The 13529-nt window shown below is 42.5% G+C and overlaps 1 pseudogene; it reads right to left on the reverse strand.

The window, feature by feature from the left end:
- Nucleotides 1-1590: 1590 nt before the first annotated feature.
- On the reverse strand, nucleotides 1591-3305 carry LOC123184262 (tyrosine N-monooxygenase-like; annotated as a pseudogene).
- Between the last annotated feature and the right edge of the window lie 10224 nt (nucleotides 3306-13529).

The raw sequence follows: 13529 nt of genomic DNA on the forward strand, positions 1-13529 counted from the left end.
TAGATTGTCACCAGAACACATGGCAGATCATCGGGCATAATGAAATATATAAATAACCAAATTCTTGGAAACACATAAAATAAATCAACAAGTGATAAAAATTGTGTGCCAATGGATTGCAGGTCTGACTGTCTGCCAGACAAAAAATTGAACAGTAAGAGATAGACATAAACCGAAAGGCCATAAGTGTTTAGAAAACAATGAAAGAAACAATTAGATTATAATTACCAGAAGAAATTAAAACTTACCACATTTTTATAATGTAAAATTCATCATTAGGTTTTTTTAAAAATCACAATTAATGTAGGAAAATTCTAAAAATATTTTAGGAACAATCACTTTTTTTAATTCCCTAGTTAGTAAAACAATGAATATCATGCTACCTAAAAGAAAAAAGAGCAGATTGGTACAATATAAACTTGGAAACTCTATCTCCACCTATTATATAGTCTACTTTAAACTGATCTTTTTCCTTTTGTAATACTAGATATAGAATTCATTACATGAATGCAACTTGTACGATGTATGGTATGATCTATGCCACAGGTAGATAGTCTATTCCCTAAACGTCTGTGGATAATGACGATTCTGTTCTTTAGACTAATTTGTAGTTTATGCAAAAAAGTTTAATTACTATAGCAACCTTGCCTGTGATTCAGCAATAAGTTTCAATTTCCGTCTTTGTTGTTGCACTGATGAAATGAAGTGAAATTATTGAAATGAAGAACCTGCAGAAATAAACGGAAAAGCTGAGAGTACAAACCAAACAACAACAACTTAGTTGTAGCATTATTAACAATAACCACTAGCCTGACAATACACTGTCATGCAAAATACAATGCATTAAACATATGAAAACTAGAAAATTACTTCCAAAATAAGAATTCTGGCATCGTTTTCAAGCACCAAGCCATGTCTGTGGACAACCTGTTTCACTTGATTATTAAGCATTATCTGCCACGGTCCAGTTCTTCAGAATTTTGGTTGTTTCAAAGGGAAAATGAACCAGGCCTTGAACCTAATTAGGACGAGCATTTTCTTTTTTCGCCTTTTCGGTGACAGGGAACATTCCCGGCTCGTTAATCATTGTGTATAAGTTTCTTTCTATTAAAATGCATGGTGATACAGCTTTTATATCTCAGAAGAATAGATTTCTCACGACAAAAGAAACCCTAGTTAATAGAATATAAAAACTTAGTTCACAGAACAACAAGTTGGCAATACAAAACATATTAATGCATGAGTGACATAATGGTAAGACGGGGTCAAAGCTGGGCACACAATTGTACAGCTAGGCATGTATACAACATAAACATAAAACTTTTATGCAATTCCAAGGATTATTTGCATGGTACACCATAATGGAAAATATAGAGGTTTTGTTTTACATAATGATAAGTACACACATTACACATATAGATGTAATAAAAAATTTATTACATCGATTGCTTCTTTGTTTGTACACACATGCAGTGCATAACATTACAAGAGAACTGAACGCAGTGCCAGAAACATGTAACACGCACTAGTTCTAGATATATTTTATTGATATATAAATGAGAAACCGCATATTAAATATTTTTAATTGGATCATATATAGAGATGTGCAGCCAACCGTGGTGTAGCTTGTAGAACAAGGGGTTCAGCTAGTACAAGGCCCGTATTGCCTTCTTGGAGACTGATACTCTTAACGCCGGGAAGCTTTGTCCAAGTGAATCCCTGCAACAGCCTTGCGAACAACATCATTGTGATAGAGGTACCAAGTGAAATCCCAGGACAGCCCCTCCTCCCACTGCTAAATGAAATGAAACGTAGGCCTGGATCAGTGAGAAGTACATTCACGGTGTTCAAATGCCTCTCGGGCTGAAACTCCAGTGGTTCAGTCCAGATCTTGGGATTGCGGCCAAGTCCAAGCCGGCTTAAAAGTATGTGGCTATCCTTGGGGATTGTGTAGCCAGCAACAGTTGTGTCCGCCATTGCGACATGGGGTACATTAAGAGCATGGTATGGGTGTATGCGGAAGGCCTCCCGGATGCACGATTTGAGATAGTTTAGCCGAGGAATGTCAGACTCTTCGACTAGTCTATCTTTACCGACAACGGTATCGAGTTCCTCAGTTGTTTTTTGCATGATCTCTGGCACATTCATCATCTCAGCAAGTGCCCACTCAACCGCATTAGATGGGTTATCGACTGCTGCAAACATCATTTCCTACATCCATAGATGTGAGAATAAATAAAGTAATCAGTAGAACACAACAAAAAAAGTCAATACATGTATAATATGGCTCAAAGAACAATGCATGAACTTTCTATTGAGCATAATGCGACATACTAACCGCTGTTTGTGCTCTAATTTCTTGTAGGGACAGCAATGGTTGTCCCTCCGCATCTTTTAGATGAACCAGGATGTCCAAAAAGTCTCTCGCCTCTTTCTTTTCACCACATTTCTCAAGAATGGATGACCTTTCGCGGATCCGCTCCTCTATAATGGGATCATGTAACCGGTTGAGTGTTTGCATGGCATCCTTGGAAACCTTTTCATGGCCATCTAGGTCGAGGCCTATGAGGGCTGGGAAGTAGTCGGACACGCAAAAGCTGTAGAGATGGTTGAGGGCCGTGAAGAGAGCGGCAACATGTGCCACCTCATCATGTCCAGGCTCACTAGTGGATGAAGTTGGTAGGTCACTGAAGTACCTTTTACCGAACACAAGCCTTCTTATCATGTTACCAACGAAGTGTTGAGTTACATGACGGACATTGACAATGTTGCCTGGACATGCCATGTCGCTGCAAAAAGTTTTATTAATGTACCTCACAAGGTGGTCGTACTCCTCTTTCCGGAGGTGGTGGAGCTTTCGCTCCATGGACGAGGCGAGGATCTCAACAGTGAGGACACGCCTCATCTTCTTCCACTGGTCTCCGTGTGGTGAGAAGATGGAGCCCTTGTACCAAAAGCTGAATATGCCCGAGGCGAAGGTGGTGGGACGGGAGGCAAAAACTTCATTTTTTTTGTAGTACCTCAGAGGCTATCTGTGGACATGCCACAACAATGACATGAGTAGCTCCGAGACGGAGGCACATGATGTATGTGTTCATCTCCTTGAGCAGGCCATGGATCCATCGGAATACCGCCGGCTTGTTCAGAATCACCTGATGCATGTTACCGATGATGGGCAGCGCCGCAGACCCCGGGGGCAGCCTGCCTTGTCGCCCCCGTTGCTTCTGGGACAATAGCACTCTTTTATTTCTCAAGAGAAAATACACCAGCATGGTGGCAATGATAACCAGAGTACCAAGAGCCATATTGCATGAGCTGGTCAGGGTGTTATATGAAGTAGGATAGATGGCAATTTGTGGAACTAGTCGGTAATGGACCGATGTTTTAACAGTTGTGTTTGAAGACACTCTTGCTTGGTGCATCTTTGCTGGTTAGTTCTGCGGGTATTTATAGGACAGACGGGGAGCATCTTTGCTGGTTAGTTTTGCGGGTATCCTTGATGTACAGAATAATTATTTTTTCAGTTAGTGACTCCTTTCATTGCCCCACGTGGCCACATATACCATTCATGTCGCCTCATGCTGTCATGCATGTTCAATGCATTCTGGAGAGTCCACCTTCTTCTGATTAGACAAAATGATAGAGAACAAATTAAGTGAATGTTGGCCACTCAGTTAGAGACGTTCTTCACTTGATCATCTCCATGAGCTCTTCCAATTGGCATAATCAGAGAAGGCCTTTGCTGAGCTAGCTCACATGGAGTCTTTCCTTCATTCAGACTTTACAGGTGAGAAGGAACCTTAAAAGTTTTATGGAAATCCTGCTCATTTCATAGTGTCACGGGCATATAAAGATTTACAATTTTCTGGCATCTACCCGATTGATGCACACAACCATCTAATATTACAAAGTTTCAATATCGGAAGTAAGAGCATCTACAGCCGAGCGCCTCATATCCGCCTCAAAACGCCCGGACGGACATCCCGGTCACTGAATGATCAAGAAAAAACGACTCAGCCCGGCTCCTCATACCGGCCCTAAACATCCGGACTGACCGACACCCCTCATATCCAGCACAAATCTAGGGCGGAGATGAGGATTTTGCCATATCAGATCAGACCCACACTGGCCCACCCCGACTCCACATATATTCATCCCCATCCGTTTATTGGACCAAACCCTAGCCACTACACTCCACTCCCCTCCGTCCCAAGCTCACTTTAGGCGATCTCCGCCCTTCTCCTGCATGGCGGGCAGCGGATACGAGTCCTCTGTCACTCGATCTGTGAACTGGGACCTCATCCAAGTCGGGCTGGAGAAGGAGATGTCCGTCCGCATTGCACTCCGCCTCGCCAGCGAGGAGAACACCAGACAACGGCCAGACTCAATCCGGCCGGAATCCATAACGTCCTCCCAAATGGCGCTTGGATCCGGCGCGAGGCGCGTCACTGCTCCCTCACCTGTGGCGGTGCACTCCGTCTGGCGTCCGAACGCCGTAGAGACATACCTCCTTTGTTGGTGTGCTTGTGATGACGTCTTCCATCGTTTACATCACTGTAGGACTTGGGTTTAAGCTTTCCCCAGCCCCTTTTCATCAATGGACTCAGATTCCAGGCTTCCTACACCCATATTTTACGACAACCTATGAACCGACTAACTCAACAGCTGGCCTTAGAGAAACTGTCCTAACTTATCCAAGTAGTCCCCCGTCCGAGTCGGAGGCTAATATGGCACGGGGTGCCAGCCGTGCGAGGATGAAGGCGCGGGAGGTTGCGACAGCCCTCGCGACTAGGCGAGATGATTCACACTCTCCGACGCCGATACGAGTGACCAGCAACCCCGGGCGCCGCAACCGCGTCGTGGTTGACGTGTTGGCCTCCGACCATGATAAATCCATAGTTGACCTCACTTTGACCAGCGACGTGCAAGCTATGCCCTCCGACGAAGAACAATAGGACATGGGAGACTGCGACGCTTCGAGTCCATGAGCCGGTGCGTGTCACATGTCCTACTCTACATCGCCGACAACCGGATCAACACTGCGATGGGTGCTGACAGCCGCCGAACAAGGGCACGGCGGAGCCGGGCGAGCTCTGCTTATGTTTTGGTTTCACTTGCATTTAATTGTATGATTTTGAGGATTCCTAATTGAGTTACGTTGAGGTCTGACCGATCAATATCCGTGTACGCGTTCGAGCATGTCCATGGGAGTTTGAGGGGTCGGATTTCTTATATTTGATTGAAGATGCTCTAAATGTTATTTCCTCCGATCCAAAATAAATGTCGCAGCTTTGAAGTAAGACTATGAAGTAGAGAAATTAAGAAGAACACGGGCTAGCAGAACCCGACAGAAGTAAACTCCTGGAAGTATATCATCACTAAAATGTGTTATTCATGGGAGCCAACCGAGGCGAAGGCTCCTGGTTGCCGTCTGTTGGCCATGACAAAATTGGGTCCCGACGCCAGTTCGGTCTTGCTTTGGAATTTTGCACTGAGGCTGGCCGGGTTACTCTTTCTGTGGGTGTCCGTCGACCCGTACGTTCACTGTCCGGATCTATTCTCATCCACACACGCACTAGCCGCAGGTAGCACATGATGCACGAGTGTGTCCGGATCCATTCTCTTCCACACACGCACTAGCTGCAGGCAACGGCTCATGCTAGTCTCGGTACTGTGCTTCCATGAACATGGGGGAGAGGTTGACGACTTACCCACGCTCAAACCATTGGTTGACTGGTTATTCCACATGCATATTGCTCGCTAACTGATATTCATGCATAGCTCGTGTGGTACGTGATTTAAGGGCAAAGAATCGGAATCCAATTGCCCTTTCTCCTATAGTATTGGCAATCATTCTGACCTCCACCTTCAAGATGAACATCACATAGCTAAAGTTTGTTTTATTTGATCCCGCAAAAAGAAGGTGGGTATTCTTTGGGGAAAAAGAGTATTGCCATAAGTGAGAGCCGGGTAAGAGAGACACGAGGGAGAATGAAGGAGGAGGAAGACAGCAGGCTAGGTTAGGCTTGGTTTTGGGTCGGGCTTGGTGACGTGGCTTCTAGCCCGTATTCCACTAGTAAGTTTTGTTAGGGCATCTCCAACGCCGACCCGCAAAATGGACACCATACCCGTTCGTAGACAGGGGGGCCAGCTCGTGGACACGGATGTGGGAGCCGGCCATTCAAAGGAATCCAGATATGTCTGGTTGAATTCCAAACGAAATATAACAAATTTGATGCAAACTCAAACAATCCGGACGATATTCATTTAAATTATGGAGAAGAGAAAGAGAAAGATTGTGTCGGGCAAAGTAGATGAAACAACCAAAAAACACGGGCCCGTCTAAATGTTGCCTTTAGGGAAAACCGCGACACTTGGACGTTCACGAGCGTCAAATAGGATTTGCCCGCATTTTGCATGAAATAGAAGGGCGATGCGGAGGCTCCGCTCACAACTAGGCCAGCCTACCAGGCGCGTGCGGCTAACCACTTGCCCAATGGTTGCTACTGATGATAGATAGCGCGATGTTTATAAGAACACAACAGCGTTCATATAAGAAAACATTTTTGAATTTTTTGTAGCATTACCTAAAAAATGTGAATAATTTTGAAATGCCAAATAATTTAAGAAATTCCAATTCTTTTTTGAAAAAAGTGAACAGTTTTCGAAATTCTAAAAGAGTATTCTAAAAATGTGATTTTTTTAATCTTAAACGATTTTTCAATGTGAATTTTTTTAAATCCCGAATAATTATTAAAAATGTGGTTTTATCAATATCAAACATTTTTTTTGGAAAACATGACTTACTTTTCAAAATAAATTGAAAACCCAAAAAAATTGGCACTCCATAAAATTAGGGAAAAGGCAAACATTTTTTTGGATATGTGAACAATTGTTGAAAGCCGAATTGCTTTTTGAAATCCCGAACAATCTTTCATTTGTGAATACAAATTGAAGATAGAAACATTCTTTATCTTCTAATTTTGTTAAAAAGCACGAAAATTGATTAAAATTCGGTAACATTTTTTGAATTTATGAACAAATTTTTTTAATAATTAATTTTTTAATAAATACATATCTTGAAATTTAAGAAATTTTTTCAAAAAAACTGATTTTTTTTAAAAAAAAATACGAAGTAGTTAGAATACATGTTTTTGTAATTTATGAGTAGAATATGTAAAACACGAACATTGGTTGAAATTTTGAGCAAAATTTTCAAACACTAGTTTTTTTAATTTTCCAAACATTTTTTGAACTTACTACTTCTCTTTGAAAAAGAAGTGAAAACGAAACACAAAAATGAATAAAGAAAAAGAAACAAAAGAAAAAAACAGAAAACAAAAAAAGAAAAGAAACTGGAAAACGGTAAAAGAAACAAAAAAAACTTGCTTGCTTGCTCTGATACAGTGGGCTGCCCAAATTCTTGCGCTGGGATTTGTCTGTGGGTTTGTCCGACAATTTGCAATGAGCTTCATATATGTTTTTCCCAATAGTTGGCCTGATTTTTAGGAAAAATATTTTATTTGTAAATTAAAAAAATAAATTTGATACATATTGAAGATGCTACTTGTTGTCAAATCGAGTCTACCAAAACCAGTTTGTAAGTCGGCTTTTGGACAATTGACTCTCTTTCCGTGATCCATGTTGTCTTTTTCCCTCCTTGTTTTGTTTCATTATTCTTGAGTTAAATTTTTGGCTTGCCCTGTTTTGGGTCAATGAATTTTCTTATATATTTGGTTTGAAGCATGTTACAAGTTGCCTCTTTTTCCCTTCTGTTTTATGCATGTTAGCTTTTATTATTTTTAATTTAGTAGTTTTTTTTTCTTTATAGGCATTTTTGGGATGTTGGGGGAGTGTAAGTGCATAGACGTAAGTACAACATAACATGTGTGCAAATTATACTAGAGTGCGAACTTGCACCATTATATGATATTCTTTGCATATTATGAAAAGTGCAATTTCGATGCAAAGTTGTGTGCATGTTTTTTAAATCATTTTCTTTCTTCTTAAAGGATAATGTCCAGCAGATCGGCCCATCTACGCCAATAATTCATTATCTATTGAAACACTTCACTTTTTTATTTTTTATTTCATTTGATTCATTTGGGTAAATGTAAGTGCATCTAGTGCCACCCCTAGTTGGTTTTGGAGTATTGACGACAAACCTGGTTGAGGGACTAATGTGTTTGTGAGAATTGCAGGATAACACAGGTAATAGTCCCTCATTGATTCGGTTTACCTACCGGAGATGACCCCCAAAAATGTATAAAGACATTGAAGACAATGGTGGTATATGAAGATATTCACATTGAAGACTATGACATGAGAAGACATTGAGTGAAGACTATGAAGCGCGAAGACTTAGTTGTTTCGTTGTTTCCGTTTCTTGTTTGTTGAGTCATAAGAACCACCGTACTGTTAAGTGGGGTCCAAGTGAACAAAGTCAGACTGACTGAAGTGATGCTCAACCAAAATCCTATGTCTTCGAGCGAAGACAATGAGAGCAAATCTTATCCAGAGCTGGATGAGTCAGCTTTACTTGCAGTCCAAGTAAAGTTGCCGTGTGTGTTTGAAATCTGACCGTTGGAACACGTGTCAGTTCCTTAGTGACCCAGGGTCATTTCGGACAAATCAGGTCGGGTTGCCTAGTGGCTATAAATAGCCCACCCCCTACACCATAAATTGGTGGCTGCTCAGAGTTAGTGCACGACTTTTGTCGTTTGAGAGCAACCCACCTCCGAAGCTTTTGAGAGAGAGAGAGAAATCCGTGCGAGGACAAAGCCCAAACACCCAGAGCCAAAGAGTGTTAGGCATCACTGAAGTCTTTCTGTCCGCGTGACCTGAAGACTTGTTACACTTGAGGACTGTGAATCCTCCAGCTAGTTAGGCGTCGCGTTCTGAGAATCCAAGAGTCATCAATTGTGGATCATCGGTGAACGAAGTCTGTGAAGGTTTGGAAGTCTACCTTGAAGACTTACCAGAGTGATTGGGCGAGGACTGGGTGTCCTTAGCTCAAGGGGAATAAGGTGAAGACACGGTCTTCTGAGTTGAATCTCAGCCTCCCCAACCAGACGTACAATTGTCACAGCAACTGGAACTGGTCCAACAAATCCTGTGTCCTCAACAAGTGACTGGTTCTATTCTCTCCCTCTCTTTACTTAGAGTTTGTCTTCGTGAAGTCATTGCCTGTTTGCTTTACCTATTTGTCTTCACAGTTTGACTACTATCATTGTTTGGCTTCCTACCATCTTCCATCCCGATCCTTACTACCTAGCTGCTATTAGTCTTCGTGCTTTTACTTCATTGCATACTTGACTATGGCTTGCTTAGTGTAGTTTATCTTCCGCTGCATATCAATAGGGTTATTTCTATTGTTTGTCTTCGAAACTTCCATGTATTGAAGACTTTCATAAAAATCGCCTATTCACCCCCCTCTAGTCGATGACTAGCACTTTCAATTGGTATCAGAGCAAGGTACTCCCTTGTTCTGTGTGATTCGGTTTAACCACCTAGAGTTTTAACTATGTCGACTGCAGGGATAATCAAGGTCCCCGCTGCTTTCCCCGTCTTCGATGGAACTGAATATCCCTACTGGAAGAATAAGATGCGCATGCATCTTGAAGCCATTGATGTCGACCTATGGTATGTCGTCAAGAATGACATTCCCAAAACTGGTGAAGGTGTCACCCCTGCTGATGTCAAGAAGTTCATTCAACTGGATTCAACTACCAAGAACATCATCTGTGGTCATCTAACCAAAGGACAGTATGGCCGCGTGAGTGCTCTGGAAACGTCGAAGCTAGTCTTGGACTGGCTCTCCAAGGTCAACGAAGGCATCTCAACCCAGAGAGATCAAAGGATCAGTGTTCTTCGCAACCTCTTCAACCGCTTCAAGAGAAACGATAATGAAAATGTCCAGCTCACATTTGATCGCCTCACTGACATCACAAATGAGCTTCGTGCGCTCGGCGCTACTGAGATTACCAAGCATGAAATCGTCAAGACACTACTGAGATCACTTGACAGCTCCTTTGACACCCTTGCCCTCATGATACAAGAACGCCCTGACTTTAAGATACTCGATCCGTCTGATATACTTGAGAGGCTCAACACACATGAGTTCCAGCTATCTGTGAAAAGAGATATATATGGTCCCAACTATGGCTGAACTCACGCTTTGAAGGCAAAAGCTGCTTCCTCATCTGAAGAAGAATCTGACTGCAGTTCTGATGATCCTGAAGACATTGGAAAGGGACTTGCTATGCTTGTGAAAAAGTTCTAGAAGTTCACTAAGAAGAAGGGCTTCAGAAAGTCTTCACGATCCATCTCAAGAAATGATGAAGTTTCCACTCATGACTACAAGAAGAGAACATGTCACAAGTGCAAGAAACCTGGACACTACATCTCTGAGTGTCCACAGTGGGACAATGAGAAGAAGAAGAAGAAGAAGAGCAAGGAATATGATTCTGATGACAAGAAGAAGAAGAAATCATCAAAGTCTTCTTCCAAGTCCTCATCCAAGTCTTCGTCTCATAAGAAGAGCTCATCTGACAAGGCTCGTACTTTTGTTGGCAAGGAGATGGACTCAGAGGAGGAGTCTGCTTCTGAGGAGGAGGAGGTGGAGTCTGAGGAGGAGTCTGACCCTGGCGTTGCAAGTCTGGCTCTAGCCACAGCCTACGTTACCAAGTCCATCTTCAACACTGAAGACAATGGCTCTGTCACCAACGCTAAAGCTAATGACAAGGACGACTCTGCTCCCACCTACTGCTTCATGGCACGTGGTGCCAAGGTAAAATCACGCGATGCTTACTTTCAAACATCAAGTGAAGATGACTCTGATTGTGAATCCAAACCCAGCTACAAAACACTTGCTAAAATTGCAACTGAACAACAGAAAGCTATGGAACATACTAAAAAACTGTTAGACAAAAGCGATGACCTATTGGGCGCGGAAATGACACGTTATCAGTCCTTAGTTGAAGACTTAAAAAATCTTCATACTAAGTAACAGGAACTTGAAGGTCGTCATGAAACGCTCTCAACTACTCATGAAAAGCTCTCCTATGACTATCTTCAAAGGAAGCAAGAGCTTGAGAAATTGAGAGCGGCTCATGAAGATCTTCAAAAAGAGAATGAGTCACTTCGGGCTCAACAGATCAGTTCCACTCAGGAAGGATTTGAACCACCATGTCTAAAATGCCTTGAGCGTGACAATGCTACCTCTGTTGCTGAATGTTCTATTGTTGCTACTGTTGCATTGTCTTCAACTGCTGATGTGGTAACTAACCCCTCTGCTGAGGATACCACTACTATTGCTGATGAGAATGCTAGGTTGAAGACATTGCTTGAAACAGGGATGTACAAAAGTCTGAAAGGGCATCAGATGTTGTGTGATGTCCTCAAAAAGCAGATTCTGAACCGAAACCCTAGGAAAGAGGGTGTTGGGTTCGAGAGGAAAATGAATGTTGATGGCTCCTACTGGAAGCCTGAGCAGTACCCGCAAAGGGACCTTCAGTGGACCCATCCACCTTATCTGGCTTTACCTGTGCTAACCCTATTATCATTGATGAATCCTTTGATGCAAACTACAAATTGTTTAAGAATCAGAATGGTGAAGTGTTTGCCAGGTATATTGGTACTAACTGCAGGAATGGGCCACCTATGAAGAAGATCTGGGTTCCCAAGAGTTGTGTTGAGAATCTTCCAGTGAATGTCATCATGACACCACCTGGGAAGAAGACAAACCCCAGGCCTAAGGCATCATATGGCCCAAAGGCTTCATACAGACAAAGGACTCACCTGAGTCACCCTAACGCCAATGTTTTGCAGAGAAACCAGACTCAGACTTATGAATATGAGCGTGTGTCTTCAAACCGCTATTTTCATAGAACTAAGAACTTTTCTGCTTATTCATATGAGTATCGTTCTTCTCCTGCAAGGCTATTTGCTAGGGCTCCAAAGCCGAAGTTCTCAGATGCTGCACTTAGACTCATTGCTTCTAAGCCACCCCTGAAGATGTGGGTGGTTAAGAAGAATTAACTTTCTTTTGCAAGGAAAGGTCTCCAGCCTGAAATTAAAGGCGTCTGATGCTATTGTTGGGGACCTAAAACATCTTGTAGGGCGCAAGATCAAATGCCCAAATGGTCTCACTATGTATTTTGTTCCTGAATCGTTTGCCATTCATCCTATCAGTCCTAATCTTGATCTGAGCTTCAATAATCCTCTTGCCCGTCAAATGTTTATGCTTGACAATACTCTTGGTGAAGCCTATCCCCCTAACTGTACTATAGGGTATGACACCTCATGCTTCAGGATGGATTATGGATAGCGGATGCACTAATCATATGACTGGTGATCGAAGTCTTCTCATGGACTCAACTTTATGACCATCTGACAAGAGTCACATCACATTTGCTGACACTGGTAAAAGCAACATATTGGGTTTAGGTAGAGTTGCAATTTCAAAGGATCAGCACATGGATAAAGTGATGCTTGTTGAATCCATTGGTTTCAACTAAATGTCTGTCTCAATGCTTTGTGACTTGAACATGATTGTGATATTTGGAAAATATCGTTGTCTTGTGCTTATGGAATCTGACAAGTCTCTAGTCTTTGAAGGGTACTGGAAAGATGATCTATACATGGTAGATTTCTCAGCAGGGCCACAGCTTGCCGTATGTCTTCTTGCAAAAGCTTCAGAGTGTTGGCTCTGGCATCAGAGGCTAGGGCATGCTGGCATGAGGAACTTGCACACTCTCGCAAAGAAGAAGCATGTCATAGGCATCGAGGGTGTCAAGTTCAAGAAGGATCACTTGTGCAATGCCTGCGAAGCTGGAAAGATGACTAGGGCCAAGCATCCCTCAACGACAATCATGACGACATCTCAACCCTTCGAGATGCTACACATGGACTTATTTGGCCCTACTCACTACTCTACTCTCACTACAACTGCTTGTCTCTATGGCTTCGTCATTGTTGATGATTATTCAATATATACATGGGTTCACATAATTCTCTACAATACTGAAGTGCAGGATGTCTTCAGACGCTTCGCCAACCGTGCCATGAACAACTATGACGTCAAGATCAAGCATATCAGGAGTGACAACGACACTGAGTTCAAGAACACCGGCCTTAATCTTTACTTGGATACAATGGGAATCACTCATGAGTTCTCAGCTCTGTACACACCTCAGCTGAATGGCATCATGGAGCGCAAGAACAGAACCCTCATTGAGATGGCTCGAACGATGCTTGATGAATATAATACACCAAGAAAGTTCTGGCCTGAAGCCATTGACACTGCTTGCCATGTCATCAACCGTGTTTATCTTCACAAGCTTCTGAAGAAAACATCCTATGAACTCCTCACTGGTAAGAAGCCAAATGTCAGCTACTTTAGAGTATTTGGTGCTAGGTGCTGGATCAAGGATCCACATCACACTTCAAAATTTGCACCGAAAGCACATGAAGGTTTTATGCTCGGTTACGGAAAGAACTCGCAATCCTATAGAGTCTTCAACCTCTTT

Source organism: Triticum aestivum, chromosome 2A (assembly GCF_018294505.1).
Source record: "Triticum aestivum cultivar Chinese Spring chromosome 2A, IWGSC CS RefSeq v2.1, whole genome shotgun sequence".
Classification (NCBI taxonomy): Eukaryota; Viridiplantae; Streptophyta; class Magnoliopsida; order Poales; family Poaceae; genus Triticum; species Triticum aestivum.